The 20,179-nt window shown below is 43.8% G+C and overlaps 1 protein-coding gene across 8 annotated transcripts in view; it reads left to right on the forward strand.

Moving 5' to 3' along the window:
- Positions 1-3,268: 3,268 nt before the first annotated feature.
- Positions 3,269-20,179, forward strand: part of PPM1B (protein phosphatase, Mg2+/Mn2+ dependent 1B) — a 76,481-nt gene continuing 59,570 nt past the window's right edge. For 7 of the 8 annotated variants that reach the window (XM_050894788.1, XM_050894790.1, XM_050894784.1 and 4 more), the window contains exons 1-2: positions 3,269-3,326; positions 18,039-18,154. The gene's annotated coding sequence lies outside the window, so the exon portion shown is untranslated. The remainder of the gene's footprint in view (positions 3,327-18,038; positions 18,155-20,179) is intronic. The other variant, XM_050894787.1, reaches the window with a different exon arrangement.

Genomic DNA, 20,179 nt, shown 5'->3' on the forward strand with positions numbered 1-20,179 from the left:
GAAGCAATAGGGGATATGATTTATTACATTAGAGATAACGTAGGTCAACATTTATTATTTTGGGAAGTCAATTCTGTAAAGGTTGTACTGGTATTGAGGTGATATGATAAGGAAGTATTTTATTTTTTTTAAATTTGTTATAAAATGATATACGTGATAGAGCTGAACGTGAAATGAAGGGGATGAGAAAAAAAAGTGTCGAACCTAGAGGCAAGGAGAAAGGCAGGGTCAGAAGGTTTGAATGACAACTGAAAGATTAACTTGTGATTTCCTTCAGTATTTCTGTACATTTTTGTTTTAGTAGTCACTGTGGGAAGAATGGCTGCTACAGTAAATTAGATGGAAGAGTCAGTAGCAGCTGAGTATACCTTGGTCATACTGAGCAAAATTATCTAATGCTACCTATGGTATCTCTCTGGCAGGTAGCCAAGAAGCAAAGTAGAGGCTGTAAACAGAGACCTGATAAAATTACAGCCCAGTTCTGTACCTGCTGAAATCTGTGCAAGATTTACCACTACTTTGAAGAGTGACAGGCTCTCAAGAAATTCCTGGTGAATCACTTGAAATAAAAACTATTTCAAAAGTCCAAGAAGTATCTAAGCTGAATGAATTTTACATTCATCAACCCGAAGATAGATACAGCAATTTTTAGCCAGATTTGTCATCGCTTTAATAATACATGAATTGTGTTTAAATGACTACGAGATATAAGCCTGAGGAAAGGCCAAAAAAAAAAAAAATCCCTAGCTAGATATATAAAAGTATCTTGAGTCCCAGATCATGTGAACACTGCAAAGTTAACTAGGTTGATTGGCAGCTGGGTCTGGGCACCCAAATTAGCTTGTCTATGAGCAAGTTTTCTATGACAGAAGGCTAACCGCAGTCTCAGTGTTCTGGCCGTTTCTGAACTTGCTCACCAGTGCCTGTGCTGAGGCAATCCAGGTTTTCATTCTCAATCAACTCTATCAACTGGTAGAGAGCTGTGGGAAGCAGCACCGTCACGCTGGAGTGACCTTTCCCATCTTCTCGTTGCGGAGTAGATGCACTTGAACCCACCGAAAGCAAAGCTTCAGCTCTTAGAGCCGCAGTTGCATCAGTTACCTGAGCTCAAAGTGCCTCTAGAGCTCTGTGCAAGGATTTTCTGATGGGAGTGGTGGTGCTGATGACCTTAAAGCTAAAAGCTGCATAGTGTTTTCTGTACTGTGGACATAACTCTGGAGAGCCCGGAAAAATAATCCCCTAGTGTACCTATGTAGAAGACTGGGAGAGCATGCCAGCTCCAGAAGGGAAAGGTCCCATCTTTTTCAGAGCCAGCTCCTTCGCAAACACTCCAGAAAAGACGTATGGATAAATGAAAATGCTACGTAGACTGTGTTTCGACCTATGATCTCAAGTCCTGCCTATGACAAGTGTTCGTTCACAATGAAGTATATAGTGTGTGGGGAGGAAAGACCTCAACGTAAGGGGACAAGGGCATCAGTAGACTATTGTGTGGGAATTTGTATGCCATTTGTATGGACGGTACATTAAAGTTTGGACACTCACGAGTGTAAGGCAAGGATGTCACTTCTCTGTCATTTAGCTTATGAGGAAAGACTATAGTGTCTAACTGCAGCCAGCAGAACTGCCGTGCACAGCAAGGCAGGAGTTGGGTCCCTCTCCCGAGAGATGAACCCCAGCTGGCTTCAGCCAGCCCACTGGGAAAGGTGGGAATAGCAAGGGATTATGAGGCATCAGGCAGATTTTCACGTTCCTTCCTGAATAAACATTTTTGTTTTGCGGCGAGAAAGAACTTAAAGGGTAGGCGAGCCCACGCAGGGGGTTAATTACGGCCTCCCACGGGGAGTCTCTCGCTGCAGCCGGAGGGGCCGACGGCTGACACCAGTTGCCCATTCCTGCACTGGCGGCCTCCCCCAACTGTCGTTACTTTTCAGGCGGCGCGTTACCAGCGGCCCCGCTGCGGTGCTCGGTTCCCTCTCCCCGACCCCGCGCACCCACCCGGACCCGGCGGCAGAAAGGGCCGCCCCCGGAAGCCTCCCTCGGGCACCCATGGGGGGCCGTCCGTCCCCAGAGGAGGGCCACGGCGCTCGAGCCCCGCCGGCGGAAGGGAACGCCGAGGACCGAGACACCTCCAGCCTCATTCTTTACTGCGGTAAAAGTGGCCGCTCCGCCCGCCGCGCCGGGAGCCGCCGGCGGCCCCACCTCCCGCCTCACCCCCTCGGGGCGCGTGGGGCGCAACGGCTCCCGCAGGCGGGCACGAGACCCCGCCCTCCCGCGACCAGGAGACCGGCCCCACGCCCCCTGATTGGCTGGCGGTGATGTAATCGCGCGAACATACGGGTACTCCTTGCCGCCCCCCGTGGGGGACGGGGGAGGCCGCGCACTTCTCCCCCTCCCCGCCTGCCCCGCGACCAATCGCCGTGCGCAGCGGTGCGCGGGCCGGGCTCGCTCTGCGGTTCCGCCGGGGCCCACCGGCCCTTCCCCAGCGCCCGCCGGCCCCGCTTTATTGGCAGGGACGGCGGCCAATCAGGAGAAGGCACCCACCGGCTGATTCACGCCCATTTCGCGAAGCGGCGGCCGGGGCGAGAGAGGCTGCGGGACTGGCGGCGCTGAGAGCCAATGGCCTGCAGGCAAACCGCGCCGGGAGGGAAAGGATGTGGCGGGGGGAGGGAGGCTGGGAGGGGCAAGGGCGCTCGCTGACAGCCGCTTCCGTCAGTCCTGCCCAGGGTACGAGGCCGGATAAAAAAAGTGCGGAGGAAGACAGAGCCCGTGTGTTGGCACCTTGATTGACAAGAGCCGCAGCCAATAGTTACCAAAGCAGAGGAGAAAGGCCCAATCAGGAAAAAGCTTTTGGGCGGGGCTGGCGGGTGAGCGGCGAACGGATCGACCAATGACACCGAGGAGGGGTAGAGCCAGCAGGGCGGGCGGCCAATGGCCACCGGGAGGGAGCGGGACGGGGTGAGCGACGGTAGCGGCAGCCAGTAGGCTGGGAAGGACGCGAGGCGGCCCGGCCGGGAACGGCAGCGGGGCGGTGGGGGCGGGGCCGTGGGCCGTGCCCCGCCCGCCCCTCCCGGAGCGCTCTGACGTGGGCGGTGGGGAGGGCGGGCCTAGCGGCGGCCTTTGGGACAGGGGCTCCCAACATGTCCGCGCTGCTGGCGGCGCTCGGAGTGCGCGAGCGGGCGGCGACTGCGGCCGGCGGCGGCCAGCGCGGGGCGGCCCGCGCCTGAGGCCGAGCCAGCCTACCCCCCCCCCCTCACCCGGGCCGGGTCCTGCAGGGCCGCCTGGGGCCCGGACGCCGGGGGACGCCGGCGCTTGTCCGCCGACAGGTACAGGGGTCAGGGCCGGCCGTGGGGCACGGGGGAGTGGGTCGTGTCCGCACCGGGCCGGGCCGTGGCGGGCAGGGAGGGGGAAGGGGCCGAGAGGCCGGGCCGGGCCTGGGCGCGCGTGTTACCGAGCGGCAGGGCCTGCGCGCGTGCCGTGGGAAGCGAGGGCTGGCAGCGCTGGCCTGCTCCGTGGGGCCGGAGGAGCGGCGGGCAACGGCCTGCTGCGTGTGCGTCCCCGGGGAGCGGGCAGGCGCCGCGCAGGCCCGACCTCCGCCTTTTCCCGCCGGGGGAGAAAAGAGGGCCGGGGGCCGCACTGACACGGCCTCCCGGCGGGGGAGCCGGGGCTGCCGGGGCAGGCGCACGGAGGAGGGCCGGCGAGGAAGTGGCGGGGAAGCCAAGCCCGCCGGTGTAGCTGGGGATGGGGGCCGGCGGGCCCGCCCTCTGTGCGCCACGGCGGGGCGGGCCGGGGCGGCGGCAGGGGGCCCGGCGGCCCAGGCGCCGCACGCCGGCCGCTGCGTGTGGGGTGGGGGAGCCGGCGGGCAAGGCCCCGTGTGGGTAGTGCTGTGTGCGGGGCGGGGAAGGGGCCGAAGGTGGCCGGCGTGCCGGTAGCTGCGTGCGGAGCGGGGTTAGGGGGCGGCCGGCGGGCCGGGCCTGTGCACGTGCATTGGCTGGGGCCGGGGGAGTGGCGGGCCGGGGGCCGGCGGGGCCCGGTGTTTACCGACGGGGTGGGGCGGTGGGAGGTGGCGAGCTGCGGGAACGGCCCTGGTGTTGGAAGGAGAAGCTGTCGTTAGGCCTGGGTGCTTGTGACGAGCTGGTGCTGTGCGGAGGGGATGAAGTCACAGGCAGATGGGCAGTGCCTGGGCGCCTTCAGCGTGGAAGGGGAAAGAAGTTGAAGGCAGTTCTCTCTTGTAGTTTGGAGCTTGCTGGCTCTGGGAACCCAGTGGATATAAACGTGGATATACTTTTTCCTGTGATTTGTAGCTAGTGAAAGGGAGAGAGTCGTTCTGATGGGCTGGAGGCAGCTGGAAAAATCTGTATGCGTGTTTTGTGTGCTGCGGTAGGTTGAGGGATATGTTTATACTGTGGGGATGCAGATGGTGGGTGCGACTGCATGTATTTAAGAATAGTTGTACATGAAGGCCTATGAATTTAGGAGTGATAGGTAAACAATCTTGTGTGTGTTGTGAGAAGTAAGGTGGTAAGTTGGCTGGCTTCTAAGTGTTGTGGAGGAGGGAGGCTTTGGGTGGTAAGCCTATGTACAACTTACAGGCACAGTGGTAACAGGTTGCTACAAGGTTCTGAACTTGTTTTGTTTGGTGGCCAGTGTGGTTAGACTTAATGTGCGAGACCTTCATGTGTAATATGAGATGGTATGTGGACAGAAAGGCATGCATGTTCTTACTGCATGTAAGTTGGTTTGTCTGCTGCTCACGCTGAGAGTTGAGAGAGATGCCTGGCTGTCACCAGCTCAGTGACCCCTGTTTCTTGTGTGTTGAGATGGGCTAGGGCAGCAAGCAATGTGGTCTGTGTCCTGGGAACGTGAGAGAGCTGTGAGTCGGTGTCTCACCTGTGATGAAAGGCTGGATATTTGTTGTTTGAGCCATGGGATACCAATTGGAGAACATGTAGCAAATGCCACATGTTGGTGTCATGATGGTGCTGTTTGGAGAAAAGTCTGTGCATCTCCCGGGGAGCTGTAGAACTGTAGATATCTGTATTTGTGACAGGTGTCAGGCAGTGTAAATTTCTGTCTATAAGGGTATCGATGCACTCTTCTTGTGGGTAAATTTCCGGGGATTACCATGGATTATAAGAAAGTGAGAGGGTTTGGGTGTATATTTAGAAGTAGAAATGGATGGTGGAGTCTTTGAAAGGTTTGTGTAAATTTGAAAAGGGGGGGTAGGATGAATTTGTGGGGATTATGCATATACAGGGTGAAGATTATGCTAGGCTATGTATACACGTGTGTATCACGGGAATGGTATTTGTGCAAAAGGGAAACTGGAGTTTTCGTATTGCTGAGTTAGTGGGAACTCTAGTCTGTGTATGGAGAGAGGAGGCAGGCATTTTTGGCTGAGGCTATGAAAAGTTGAAATGGTATGGGGGAGGGATGATGAACTGGGTCCGGGGTCTCATGTGTGTCCTGAGCAGGTGGGAGGCTCTGGGGATTCTTTGCTCCTCTTTGTATGGAGAGTAGTATTTTATAGTTGTGACAGCCAGTGGAAACTAAAAAAGTGAATGAAGATGAGGCAATTTGTGACTGTTATGAATATTATCAGACTAAAGGAGGTTACAGAATAGTCAAGGGGTGTCTGTTAAAGGGGCTTTTTTTGTTTATTTTGTTTTGTTCCACTGGGTAAATTGTCCATTAACTTTAACGGTAAATTTTTGCTGAAGCTAGCACTCGTAATGGTGTTGACAGGTCAGCAGCTAACTAAAAGCACTTAATGTGGTGTAGACAAGCCCCATGTATGTGTGGGCTCAGGGGCTTGAATGTGTCTATTATATTTATTATGTGCATTATATATACCTTAACACTTGAACTGGGTGCACGTGTCCAGAAGGTCTGAAGTCTTTTGTACTGGGCATATGCTTGTGTTTGAAAGAGGGTTAGTGCATAAACATTTGAGGGTCAGAGATATGTGAAAAGACAATCTGTTTACAATGGAAAGCTGTTTGGCTCAGGTGGAAACGAGAAAGAGTTGCATGTGTGTATCCCATGTTCTGTGGGTTTGTGATAGTATGTATTATTTGTTTACACAGCCCCTCATTTCTTGTTCTGCACAGATATTTAGAGGAGGTTGTTATATAGGATAGTGATTTAATTAAGGCACATAACATCAAGATGAGGGAAACAGAATTAATGTAGTATGGAGAGGGCTGTATAGAGTGCATAGAACCCATTTTTCTTTTATTGCGGTAGCTGTGAGGTGATCAGTTAGTGAGGTAGGGAACTAGAGAAAGAAAAGAGTAGTCTCATAATAGTTATTCTGGATAATCCAGTTCCCTTCTTGTCTCTGGTGTGGAGTTATCATTGTTTACTTAAACTTTTCCAATGGTGATCACTAATGTGTGCTTCTGACTTACTAAACATGAGACCCTGTCTTGCAGAAATATAAACCCATCATGAATGAAATTAAAGCTTGTGAAATCTGTGTTGAACATAGTCTTTTGCGGTGCTCAGTGTCAAGAACTACTGCTCTTGGAGGGGACGATTGAGAGTAGTGAGTGTTTCTTGCATGAATGTGTTGCCTCCATATTACAGAAAGGCAAAAGCAGTAAAAATCCACTCTTAATATTGGATGTAAAAATCTGTGTCTATGAAGTGTTTGTATTATAATACTGAATATCACTCTTTGGAGCGGGGTTTATTTAGACTGCAGCAAGAGATGGGATTATACGTAGAACAACGTTCAGAGAGTACTGTCCATCTTGAATGAAGCAGACTGCAGCACACCTAGCTAAATGCTACCACAGTGTTCCTAGGGATGTGTGTGTGGTTCTTGTTGGTTCCCCCCCTCCAAAAAACTCTGAAAATTGAAATTGATCATTTGGTAGTGTCTTGGATCATCAGTCCAGTAGGAATGCTTAAATCTGCCACATAGGCCTACTGCTGTAGCTTAGTAAGTGGTAAATAGCTGTTCTTTTCCAGTCAGCACTGGAAGATAGCTAGCTAACCATTGGTTTTTGCATGCACAGTCCTTTCCAAGTGAATGGGAAGGCCTTGGTGAGAGAATCCAAGCTCTAGACGTGTGTGGATTGTGGAGAGTGATTACTGTAACAGGTCATTCGTATCTTTGTGTCCATAATTGTTTTTTTTTCTAATACCAATTCTTTCTGCCCACCACCTTAATTGTATCATGTGCTCTATTTTGTTTTCTTTTTTTAATTCTTGCCACCTTGTCCAACAAGTTTTTTGATTTCTGAGTTCGGTGCTGCACTAGTGTTTCTCTTCACTTCTCTGTGAAAATGAAGAAGCATCCTTCAGATCTTGGGCGTTCTAGCAACCGAAGTGATTTGATCTGAATATTGGTCTCCTCAGTAAATTGGAGGAGAGCAATGGTGATTTCTTTGGAAAACTGTTAAAGTAAAAATTTTTACTATCTTGGCTCCTTCCTTATTTGTCACTTTTTTCATTCTGTGCTTCAGTTGTTTGTGCTTGATCATCTTCAAGATGTGGCTTATAGATGTACAGGGTGTGAACTGTGGCTTCATCCTTCTCACTGTCTGTTAGCAGTGTCAATGCAGGATAAATGTTTTATGAAGCTTCAAGCGGGGTCTGGTTTAGCCCTGGTCTTCAGCATATGTAGTATGCATATAATCTTCAGGGAATTTAATTTCAAAATCTGGACAAGTCATTGCAAGTTCTTAATTTAAAAAAAAAAACAAAACACCCAAATTCAAATAACATTGGACTATAAAAGCCCGGAAAAGAGAAAGTGTTCGCATGGACAATGAAAGATGTGTCCCTGATGCAAGAACAAGGATGCTGAGTTTCCAAAAAGATCATCAAAACTGTTTTTGTTTAACAGACAACCTTGCAAACTCCTCAGCTATTTGGCTGATGTCTTTCAGTCTTGGGCAGATATCTAGCATAGGAAACTTCGGTCAAACTGCTTAAAATTTGGCAAATAGATCTTGTACAGATTTATATCTCTGTCATATGCTAAAGCTAAATAAAAATTCTGAAGAATTAATGAGTGTCACTCCAAAAGAAAACTGGTCTGAAAACCTTTGCATGAGATGGTAAGAAATAATTGAGCTGGTGTAGCTCATCTCAGTTTCTTGAGATGAGCAGTTCAGCTCATTTCAACGTCTTGAGACATCATTGGCGTGATGAAACGTAAGGGTTGCCAATGAGTGTACGTTAAATCGGTCTTCTGACTCTTAGAAAAACCTAGATTGGGAGAGAGGGCACAAAGATGTTTTAATGTAGAAAATAATAGAAAGGAAAACCCCATATCTCAGTGGACAACAGCCTTTCTTATAATTTCGGAGGAAATTATTCAGGCCTAGGTATTGTTCTGCTAGGAAAAATGTCACCCACAACTCTTCCCCCGCCCCGGACCATTAGTTTCTCATTAACATTACTTCAATGCATCATTTTATGATGTTACTACATTACTTTCTTATGGTGTAGGTTCTCTGTGTCTTTGATGGGAAATAACCTTTTCATTGAGTTTTCTTTCAAATAAATAGTACAACTAGGTGCCTAAGTCTATTTTCAGAAGAGTTAACAGGAATTCAGCTCAGAAAAACATTGCTTAAGGATGTTTCAGACTAGGCTACTGGAGAGCTTAAGATGGCTCTTTAGTGTGTATGGTAATGACAAGTCAATGACCACAAACTTCCAGTTAAGTCACAAAGGAAAGCATCTGTCTTTCCTGGCAGTTTTCAGTGCATTAACAGAAAATGTCGTCTTCAATAATCCTGCTTCTGTGTCTGCACCCCAGTGTAGGAAGTTGACCTGTACTGAATGTAGAGCAAACATGGCTCTGCACTGTTAGTATATGAATTAATTGTTTTTATCAAGGAGATAATGAAGTAAGATGATGATGATTTGTTTAGTAGAGGAGGTAACACTTTGTTGTAATTTGTTCATACAGTACTGCTTTGGCCTGTTCTCACCAGCTCATCTGTCCTGCTAAAGCCAGGTATTATTTGTTCAAAACTCATGACCTTGTATTTAAAATTTTGTATAGCAAAAGAAGAATTGGTGGCTGGAGAGGACAAATCTCAAATGATAGAACTATTTGTAAAGAACTGATATTTTGATTCAAGTGGAAAACTGAAACAATGAATATTATGTTGGTCAGCTTATTCAAAAACAAAAAAACCTCTCTTCTGGGCAGCTTTGTTGGTTAAGCTGATGTGCAAGTAATATAAAGCATTATCGAGCACATGCTGCTCTTCCTTTCCTGTCATCAGCTACAGTGGAGCCATTGACATGGGTTATTGGGTTGTGTTTTCAGTGTTATTTAAGAAGTTTTATAAAACGGTGAATGTAGGTGATGCATGAAGTGTGTAGATCGTGGTTTTTTTTAAATTTATTCAGAGAACTTTCCTAGATGTATCCCATTAGCTTTTGATACTCCTAACTGTAAAGGGGTGGAAGCAGAAGTGGATGAGTGGTGAGACACTGCTGCTATAGTTACTCCAGGAAAGGAACACTCAAATTCACAGTGCAGCCCTCCTTTTTAGGGCTAATGAGGTGTGTCTTGGCAGTTTAAGTCTGTGGGTGCAGCTGCTGCTGCTTGAGACTCTTAAATGAATGGGCAGTATCTACCACATTGATTATATTTACAGTAGCAAGCCGTATGCTGCAATTGAAGAAGATTGTAGAGTGAAGCTCTAAGTTAGGCAGATCCAATGTCCACGGTGTGTGTACTTCGTGGGGCTTTATTTTAGACTAGTTGTGGTCTGGTTCTGGGGACCGAGTATAGTCCAAACATTACTGGGTATTAGGTGTTTTCCCAGAGTTTTGGTTTAGGTTAATCTGAGAGGTGTCCAGATCGTGTGTTCAGAAACTTTGAGATGGGAACCAAAGCACAGTAAGTGGGGTGACTCAGATTTATTTCAAAAGTGCGCTCCTGATCCAAACTAAAGTGCTAATATAGATGTACCAACTGGGTCTCTAAAAGGTACCTTGGAGCATTGCAGAGGGTGTTGAGCTATGCGGGGGACTGGATTCTGCCTTCTCCTGCCTCCTAAGTGCTGTTGTCGGGACTGCAGAAATTCCGCTGCTGCTCTCTGAGTAAGGATTGTTTGTTTATCTTGACTGGTGACTGAATCTCTGTTCCCAAATTATTGTCCCTAGTTTTGAAACTGTATGTGAAAATGACTGGTGTTAAAACTACAATGAATTCTGGAAAGTAGTTCTTTCATGGTTTTACTTCAGTTAATCAAGAATGAAACTAGCTGTGTGAACAACAGGTTATGAAGCCTGACTTCCTGTGGCTTTGTGTCTTGTGGTTGGATTTTTCTGGGTATACTGTATTGTGAGCTCTGAAAGTATTTTCATGTGTTTGGGGCACTAGCTGTCCTGCTGTCCTGTATGGGAAATTATTTTTGGTAACATAGCTGAGCTTCTGCTGCCCTTGTCCTCAAGGGGCACTAGTTTGGATGTCTCTCCTTGATCTGACTGTTCATTTCCACAAAACTCATAGGACGTGATTATCTCTGAAATATTTACCCATGTGTTATGTTCTGAATAGTGGCCAGTTTCAATAAAACTTGAGGGAGGTGGGGAACGACACACACCGTAGCTTGGCTTCCTAAGGTTGTATTTTATTTATTTTCCACTAATGCTATCTCTTGTTTTACTGCCTTTTTATATTTACCACTATTTAAAATTTGTTCCAGAAGAGTTAAAAGTATTCCGCCCCACCCCATTTCAGGCAACATATCTAGAAGTAGGAACTTATGTTCCTAAGGGCAACTTCTTAAGGGTTGCTAAAAATCTCTTCTCCATAGGATAGATAAAATTCTTGAGAGTATCCAATATGTTTATTAAACTACCTCCAAATAAATATAGACAGGTCTAAAGTTGCCTTTGTGTATTGTAGCCTTTTGCAATACACATTGGTACCACATACGGTAGTTCTGGACCATGATTCTAGGAGAGAAGTGAATGAAGGCTTTGAAAATGAATGATGTATTGAAGCCTCTGGAGTACAGCTAGATTGGATTTTCAGGATGGTAGATTAGGAGTTGGAGGGGGCAGGGATTTATGTTTCAGATCACCCCTGTGACCTTGAAAAGCTGCTGAAACTGTAATGTGCTTTGAAACTTTTCAGATGAGAAGTACTGTACTGAAGCTATGTGGTACTGCAGGCTGAGTTCTGTCTTCAGTGTATAAAGCTAAAGAAATTGTTCCTTTTGCCTCTATTTTAAGTGGGCCTATACTCAAAGAACTGACTTCAGAGAGCTGCTGTAAAGGTATGAAAGGTGAATCTAGCACAGATGTTACTCAGTTTCTTCCTGTGTCCTTTCTGCTCCTGCTCTTCATTTCCCTAGTATAGTAATAAAATACTTGTTTTATTTGTTCTAGTTCCCAACAGGTAAATCTCATCCTGGTCAGAAGGTACTCTGCATACCAGTTTGTGCACAAGACCTCACTTCAGATACGGTCCTAGTTGCAGGCACTGGTTTCTACTGTCTAATATTAAGTTTGATTCTCTGTGGGGCATTTGAGAAAAATTGTTTATAGCTGATTTTTCAAGAAAAGCATACTCTTCTTTAGTGTGTGTATTCAAGACAAACATGAAGTGCTTTTCTTCTTTCAGCTGTTGTAAAACCTGAATCCAGACCTAATAGAGGTAGTCCATTGACTCCCCTAGGTAGTGATCAGTCCTATATCTTAGAAGGCAAAGAAGCTCCATCTATCTCAACAGAGCCCAAGTGCACAATACAGCCTGTTAAGACTCACGAACATCTCACTTCGGGTGTCGTCAGTAAGAACTGAAGTGATGCCTCTAAGGAGGTTATTAACAATGTCTAATTACAGGTGGGATTTACAGGCATCTTTAGTGAGTGTTATCCAGTAATTGTGGGACTACTAGATATAGGTGTATCAAACTGACTCCTCAGATGTGGTGTTTATCCATTTGCTAGCTTGTCATGTTTCGCTTTTCCTTTTCTCTGAGGTGATGTCTTTCCTGCTTTTTTCCTTACTGATTGCTTAGGCTGGTGGATGAATTTATTGGACTCATCCAAAGCCTAGGTTGTGGCTGATTATGTTACTCTGAGGAGCACTTTTTCTAAACTAGCAGAAGGTTGTGCATAAAAATTCAAATAGTAGGGGTTTTATACATAAGCAAAATGAAAACAATCTTGTGAAAACAGTAGCTAGAGCTGGGAGGAAGGGGATGTGTGAAACCTGTTCTGTAAATCCTCCGTAAGTGCACCGCAATTCGAACTTCTGTTTAAAAGATAACCTAGAAGTTCATAGGCATTCAGTCATTTAAAAGATGCTTTAATAATAGCAATTGCTTGTTTTGGGGGAGGTTTTCCAATCAACCCTCTCTTAGATTCTGTGCATCTTTTACAATCTAAAGAAACTGGAAGCAGTTTAAGGTGGCGCTCTCTATTAATAGTCATTTGTGGGATCAAGGAAAAGACAAGGATACCACTTTTGTGGATGATTACATTGGAAAGAGAATCTTTCACAGTGTTTGCTAGGTCTCCTCTGCAGGCAGGCCTTGAGAGCTCATCTGGTTTTTATAAATGGTAAAAGCTATAATTTAATGTTTTCCTATGTTTTAAAATTGAAATAATAATTAGGCTTGTGTGTGATGTGGAAGAAAAGCATTGTTAGGACTCTGCCATAATGACATTGGTGTTTTGTATCCTACTTTTATATCTTAGTAAACAATAGAATTTACTTCACTTCTGTTTGCCCTTTGGTTTGCCTTATGCTGAACCATGTCTGTGCTTCTGTATGTTTTAGTACTATGTTTGAGTGTAAGAGTGATGGAGGTTAAGAGCTGTTGAAGATCAATATCTAGCTTGTAACATTAAATCCAACAGGATGACTTCTCACTTTCTTAACTAGAATGCACCAAACACAAGCAATTCTAGGCCAGAGAACTTCTCTCAGATATTTATATGAAGTCAAAATAATGGCTGTTGTTAACCATAACAGCTTACTATGTGGTTTTGACTATTGTCGCAGTATTGTTTTAAGTTAAAGAAAAAAAGGAATGCTGTCAACTTAGAATATCTGACTTTTGGAGGGAAGGGGATAAGGTTACAGACTGTCAAAATTTCTGATGATTTTTTTTTTAACATGAAGTGAAATGGGGCTTGACTTACGGAGTCAGAAAGGAAGAAATAAAATTCCAGTATAGTTCAGGATTCTTGAAATGAGCTTGTCCGCTGCTGTTGCCAGTGGCAGGGAATAGAATTTAACATGGTCAGAAAAATGTCACTGGGGAAAGTACTCTGAAATTGTATTTTTTTTAAACCCTTTATTAATTTCTATTTGGAAAATATTTTCCTTGGAAAATACTGTATATTCTCAGATATATTTAATGACCGTGCTATTTTCAATCTAAAGCTTTCCATATTTCTGGATCTGTACAGAGGGAAAGTAGGGCTCTGTCTAGGAAAAGTACTAGTCAGTTACTACTTGAAGTGATCTTTTTTCACTGTTGTTTTGTTTTGTTCAGGGTTACCAGATTCAAATGTATTTTGTATAAACAAAAACTTGAGGTAGCAATTCCATAACTGAAGTAACTTATTTTTTTGAAAGGTGTCTTAAGGTTTGTCCAGACTTGAAACCTGGTTATGTTGTCAGTTTCACAGAGTACGAAGCTAATGTGGAAGGCTTCTTAATATGTGTCTCCATATTGTCCCTTCTTCCATAGGTCTTGTCTGTTTGTTTATTGAAGCACTGATTAAAACAAACTCTTGCGTACAAAGCAGGCATGACATCTTAGATCTGTCATGAATTGTTAAATTTGTGCTTGAAGCCTTTCTAAAGTAAGTAATGGTCCTAGAACACTGTACTGGAATCTCCATCATCCTTTTCTGCTATTTATCGTTTTAGTAATCATCTTAAGCTATCGCTAGTACAAAAAGAATCAGTGAACCTGGACTACCTGTGAGCAAACTTTCTTCTGCACAGTTTATTTTGTTCCAATTTCAGAACTGTTGATTCTTTCCACTTAGTGTTTATCCTCTCCTTTCCTTGGGTCAAAGTCTGATACTGTTACTGCAGGAGAGAAACTGAAATGAGGCAGGAGAGGAAATGAAAAGTAGTGTTCTTAGTAAGGAAGAAAACTACAATGCTGTCTAAAGAACTGAAGTCATAAATTCACTGAGAACTTAAGATAATCCAGAGAATACTTGAGTAGGCAGAGCACACTGTTCATCAAGGAGTATTCTTCCTTATTCTCTTATCACAGGGTTCTGTTTTTCTGTTCATTTGTCTGTTCATCATGTGAAAGATTTTTATCAGCAGATATGCAACCTTTTATTACCAAGTTCTGCTGCTTGCCACTAGCCTACTGGAATTATTTGCCTTTCAGAGGTGTAATGACTCTTTGATACTGGCATGGGTAAAAAGCAACAAGTCTAAGTTGACTACTGACATCTGTATTGCTGGGTGAGATGGGGAGGAGCTTCTTTATATTAATCTTCATTCTCTCTCCTTATTTTTGTTGATGTGTGGTTTCTTTGAGCTCATTTTCTCCTGTTGTGTCCCTTCTTGAGAAGGGTTGGGGGGGAACGGGAGAAGATTTAGTCTATAGTGCTTTTTTCACCCTGAACTGTGTAAAAAGTCCTGCAGATAGAGGAAAACTTAGTGCATGGCATGATCTATCCTTATTAGGGATTTAAGGTGTCATGGAATTGGGAGACTTGCATCACTGTTGCTGAGGAAGCAAACATTCCTAGAAGGTCTTTGGGTGACTGAAAGGATGTACTTGGACTAAACTGCCATGTTCAGAGAAGGAAAGGAAAATTAGAGTGGGCTGATGTGACCCAGAATAATTTTTCCATTAAGAGGGGAAGAAGCAATAAAGCTTGTTTGGTTCAACTGCCAAAGGGTAATGCCTTCATAAACCCTAGAGACAGGACAAAGGTAAACCCAGCACAGTTAAAGTAGCAGCTAGCATGTAATTCAGTTGAAGCTGAGTTTTTAATTCTGAATTTCTTCTGTGTTGGTTTCTAGTCATTAAATCTTATGCTTCCTCAGTGAGAGTGCTGGGCACTAGATACATCTGCTTCCTTTGTCAGCCAGGCACTACTGTTTTTTCTTTGCAGCTGTTTAAAAACAATGGATGTAACATCTTGGAAGCTGGCTCACTTAATGTATACGATATAGCTTTGGTTTTGTCTCTTCATTATGGGGAGTTTGTTCCCTCTGCCCAAACAGCTTTCTGCTACATGCTGCCTAGTTGGTGAGCATCTGGTATTCCTCTTTTTAAAGGTCCTCATAATCATTTTTCACCACTTTTCAGTGTTGATACAGTACAGAAAAGAGAGTTCTTGTTAGACCTCTGCAAACACTCAGACATTTGCTTCTGGAACCCACTCGTAATCCTGACTTTCATTAAGGAAGAGGTTCTTACATAATTACCTAAGTATGTTAGTGCTGCTGTATTTCTGCAGTCTCCTCCCTCTGACCATGTTGCTCCTCTTCCTCCTTATGCTGATACTTGACTGTCTCATCTCATGGTGAGAGTTATGGGATGTGTGTATGTTGGGTATCTATTGCTGAGGTTAATTTTCTTTTACTTTAGCTTCTTGAATCAGCTTGCTGCATGAGGATATGAGAGCAATTACTGATGCAAAAGTTGGAGTAGAAAGTACCCATGGCAGGGGGTGGACTTAGAGCAGTTATCAGTTGAGCTTAGCCTAACTTCTTGTGAGACTGTACCCTGAGATGTTTCAAAGGTTATTTTAAGGTGTAGTTATTAATTTTGGTTCGTCACACTGATGGTTTGGATACCTGATGACCTATTTTGCAAGTGGAAGTCCTAAATTTACTTGGAATGTTACTGCTGATGAAGAGAAGACCATACTGGAAGTCACATAACTGTGACAGTGTTAGTAGTGTCACCAGCCATGTTGCAATCCTAAAATAAAAGAACATGCAATTAAAGACCTTAAAACCTCTATTGTAACTAAATTAAAAATGCTCATCTCCTCTTTTAGATTTTCCCCAAATGCATAGCCTGCTACAGATGTTGATATGACTCCCTTCACAGCAGTCATTCTGGTTTAATTAAATATCTGCACTTGCTGACAAGAATGTCTTTATTCTGTAGGCACATGAGAATACAACAGAAACCGAAACTTTACATAGCAAAGGTCATGGTAAGGAGTTTGTCAGAAAGTTCCTGAGCGAGTCAAGCTGTTTTTCTGTGCTTTTTGTCACGCTTGCAAATTTCCTTAGGGGATAAGAGGACTGCCTCTGCTCATCTGCTGTGGTGTTGGCATTGTTCACTGCTTAATGTGGAGCTAGAGTATCTTATCTATTTCCCGTTCTCCCTACCCCCAACAAGAACAACGTTGATAAACTTAGGGCAAGTCGACCAAGATGGTCAGGGAGCTGGAGTATGTGACCTGTGAGGGGATGCTGAGAGCCCCCCTTGTTTACCCTGGAGAAGAGATGCTTAGGAGGGACCCAATAGCAACCATCTGGTATATACAAGGATGGATACCAAGAAGATGGAGCCAGTCTCTTTACTGAGGTGCAGAGTGGGAAAACAAGAGACAGTGGTCATAAATTGAAATGCGTGGATACATGTTGAAAAATTTTTACTCTAAGGATGATTGTTAAGAGATTATAGGAAGTAACCTATAAGCCTCTGTGGAGGTTTTCAAGACCTGAGTACATAAAGCCCTAAGCAACTGGGACTGAGTTCAACATTGACTGCTCTTAGAGAAGGAAATTGAACCGGATGACATCCTAGGTCCCCTCTGCTCTGAATCATTCTATGAAGAATCATCCATGGCAGGGACCTAAGTAGCTGAACTAATCAATACATTTTGTTTTATTTGGAAACTTGATTCCTTATGCAAGTGGCATTTATTTCTAGTGGTCCTAAATAAAGTAGCTTGAATATAAACAGTTACTCTTGTTGACTATTTTTTATATTAAACATTAGTTACTTGAAATCTACCTATTGAGTAAGCATGGAATAAGCAAGGTACACTCATTGAATAAGCTCCTTTCATCTAAGAAAGAAAGGAAAAATACTCTTTCTTGGTGTTGAAAAAGAAGTATTAGAACTTTACAGTGATCAATATGTCTTGTCTCTCACTTGCCTTCACCCATTATTCTGAACCTTGTTGTAAAACAAAGCAATTTGTAGAGCATTTATTTGAAGTTACTGAGGGGGAAGAAAGATACTGGAAAAGGAAACTAAATCTCAATTTCTCTGGGATTGGTTCACTTCCTTCTTTGCCCAGGCCTATGAAAAGAAGCTGTCATCCTAGATGCTACATGTAGATGTGTCCAAAACGGAGAAGGGTTTAGTCAGATTCATGCTGCAGAAATTATATACTGGTGTATCTAGGCATGGTGGGTTTAACTGTGATAGCCCCTCTCATGCCTTTGTGAGAAAAGCAACTTTGTTTCTTTCTCATAACCAAAGTAATTTTGGTGAATAGTCAGGTGCGTTTCTGCTTTTGCTTTTAAAGAAATCTGCAGTGGCTAGTAACAGGCTTCTTTGTCATGGTTTCTGTGCTTTAGAATAAGTTTGAATCTCAACTTTTAGTCTTTCTTTTCTTTTGAGTCCAGGATCTGGATATATTCTTGTAAACGATTGCATTAGTATGCCAGACTTTTCCATCCTCTCTACACTCAAACATGCATGCATACGCATAAGTGTATGCAGGCTTGCTCTCTGTCATATGGTTGTACATATTCCTGGTTTGGAAATGGATTTGCTTACATGAGATCTGTGAAGGTGGTATGTATTGACAGTGGGAGTTTTTTGGCAAGTAGTGGCCATTGAATGGTGTAGCTTAGATCACTTCATACTTTGATCTCCAACAAGTGAAAGGCATTCACATGATCTTTTGCTGCATTACCTTAGACAAGTAGGGACTTCTTGATTAACTTGGCCACTTCCAGTGGTTCATATATTTTATTAGTTCCAGTCTAGAAGTTGCTATTAACCAGTTCTTGAGCTATAGATTTTATTGAATATCGTGTTGAACTAGGAGAGAAATTGGTCAATTATTCCATCTTACTACTTTCAGACTCACAGGCTCTTCTGCTTTATTCGCCCCTAATATACAAGGAAGAGTCTCTAAAGTGAATGTTTATCAGAAGGACAAAGATCTGGAAGAAATTTGACTTTTGTACTACATTCAAGGTAAGACTTTCAAAATTGTCCGTGATCAGATGACAAAAAGCATGAATACTGAGGCTTGCAAAATGGTGCTATTTCTGAGTTCTTGGCTTCTTGCATATTATACTATTCCTTCAGAATATTATGAATATTTATTAAGTATTGATTACTTCTGCATAATTCTGTGGAAATACACTAATGATCAGAGGCGTATAAGCTAGGCGTGGCTGTGTTCCTTAACTAAAATAGTTAAGTAGGTTGCTACTTGTAACTAATGTTTACTATGCAAAGCTGTCTTTTGGGTAACATAGGTGTTCCTACTTCTAAAACTGATACACTAAGTTGCATGATATAAAATGGAATGTCTTACTAAATTGGCAATGTCTTAGTAACTCTTTTGGTTTACTTGAAGGTCCTGTGCTGTGCTTGTTGTAATTTCTCCGTGAATGCAATGTTATAGCTCTTGAGTGACATTTCCAGTCAATTTCAAAATAGCAGGAAATAATTGGGAGTCAGAGGGCAGGTTTGCTACATTTTGGAAGGAATGGTAGATGCATTTCTTTCAATAAAGCCATAGCTTTAAGCACATACACAGTTGTCATCTGTCTGCAAGTTAGAGCGCCGATCAAGTTGTAGGAGCCATTAACATCATTCATCAGAGTAATACCATTGCCTTCAGCTTCCATGCACAGTTTAACGAAATGTTTAATAATGTTTGTTCTGTTGTTCCCACACCACTCCCAGGGAAGAGTGGAGGATATAACAAGGACTAGGGGGATAAAACCTGTAGCAGACAAAGTGGAATTCCATCCAGTGGGACCAGTCTTGGGCAGAATGTTGATGGACTGTCCTCTTGACTAGGCTAGCATCATGTTCGTGGCACTCAAGGGGAGGAACTGCAAAAGTGGTTGGGAAGAATGGAGAGGCACATAGCTGTCCCTTGCAGAGACGGTAGTTTGTGTAAGAAGGAATACAAGGCCATGGTATCCAGCCATAGAACAGATGGTGGAGTCATTCACATGGAGTCACTCAGAAGGATGTAGGAGATGTTTTCGGGACTGGAAAGTACAAGTAGCACTTAATGTGGGCAGCTGGTTGCCTAATGCTAGCTCTTCAATTTTGGGGGGGTGGAAACCTACTGAAATTGGCACTCATTGTGCTGAATTCAGCACCTATTTGAAGGCTCAGATCAGCAGTCTTCTATTCATGTACGTATTTCTAATTTGTTGTGACTGTGTGGTTCTGTTTTTTATATAGTAGGTTTTACTGAATTATCTGTGTAATCCCCAGGCTGAATGTCTACTTTTCTTTTTAAACTGCTAAATTCATCAGATTCTTTCAGTTGTCATTCTGCAAAAGCCTGAATACTTAAGAGTATTCCTTTGTGTGCCTTGATATTATTTTTTTAATGGATATCTAGTTTAATCCAGACAGTTTGTAAACCTAGTATAGAATACACGCAGGTTAAGCTTTACATGTAGTAAAGTGGTAAGACTGAGATGTGAGCTTTGGAAGACAGAAATCATTTTAAAGTATCTTGACATGTTGCCTCTATAAATGGGATGACAGAGTAGGGTGTCTGCCCCCTTGTCTGGTTTTTATGCATCTTTGTGCTAAGATGTTCCCATCAGCATTCAGTCCAGCAAGGGCATGTCTTGCAGCCAACAGTGTACAGGAGCAGTAACCTTTGGTGGAGCTAGAGATGGTGTCTTAATCTGTGTTATCCAAATTTGCCTGCAGCTGATGACTGACCTGATGAGTAGCATAAAATGAATGTTGAATTATTAACATGCTTGCTTCCTGGAATCCTTTTTGCTGTCAAGTCTATGTAGGCCTATTGTTACTGCATTGACTGCCTGTAATGCCCTTAAGCACCCTCTCTAATATTGATTTCTTGAAAACTGGCATGATCTTCTTGCATGTTAGTTTTAACATTCTTACTGATAAAATTGCCCTTTGAATTTTTGCAGGTGTAGTTCGACACATATTGTGATAGTTGCATAGTGCAAAATTAAAACAGTTTTTACTCAACAGATATATCTGAAACTT

The sequence above is a fragment of the Gymnogyps californianus genome, chromosome 3, assembly GCF_018139145.2.
Source record: "Gymnogyps californianus isolate 813 chromosome 3, ASM1813914v2, whole genome shotgun sequence".
Lineage (NCBI taxonomy): Eukaryota > Metazoa > Chordata > Aves > Accipitriformes > Cathartidae > Gymnogyps > Gymnogyps californianus.